Here is a 590-nt window from a genome sequence, read left to right on the forward strand (position 1 = left end):
TTATCTACCATCACTATCACTGCAACGACTGCGCTGAAATGAGAGATAGCTTTTTATACTTTGGTTTAACTTTCACAAATGCACGAACCATGTCGGGGATCTGAAAGGTCGGTCGGCAGGGAGGGGGGGGTCAGAGGAGACGCTAATGCATGTGCTTTTGCCTGTTTGCCGAGAGGGAACTTCACCATTAAACAAGATAAACGCGGAAAGACTTCATAAAACCAAACAAATTACAAAATTAGATGTCACAGCCAACGAAAAAGTATGTAACGAAGTGTAGAGTATAAATTGTAAAGCACAAATATAAATCGCAAACATTATATAAGTTTCCGGAATGTTATACTCAGAGAGATCGAGTGCAGTTGCCACGTATTTTGGTGAAATGGTGAGTTATATCCTGTCCATCCTGAGGGTGAAACCTCTCGTGTTATCATTTGAGAATTAATTTGTATGAAGAGGAGGAATGGCCATGAGGGAGAATGAAGCAGGAGTGAAGTTGTTATCTGTCTATCTATCTATTCCTTGCTCGCTCTTTTTTTCTCTAGCTTTCGCTCGCCCGTTCGATCTCTTTCTGTCTATCTGTCTAACAT

Source organism: Penaeus monodon, chromosome 20, assembly GCF_015228065.2.
Source record: "Penaeus monodon isolate SGIC_2016 chromosome 20, NSTDA_Pmon_1, whole genome shotgun sequence".
NCBI classification, from domain to species: Eukaryota; Metazoa; Arthropoda; class Malacostraca; order Decapoda; family Penaeidae; genus Penaeus; species Penaeus monodon.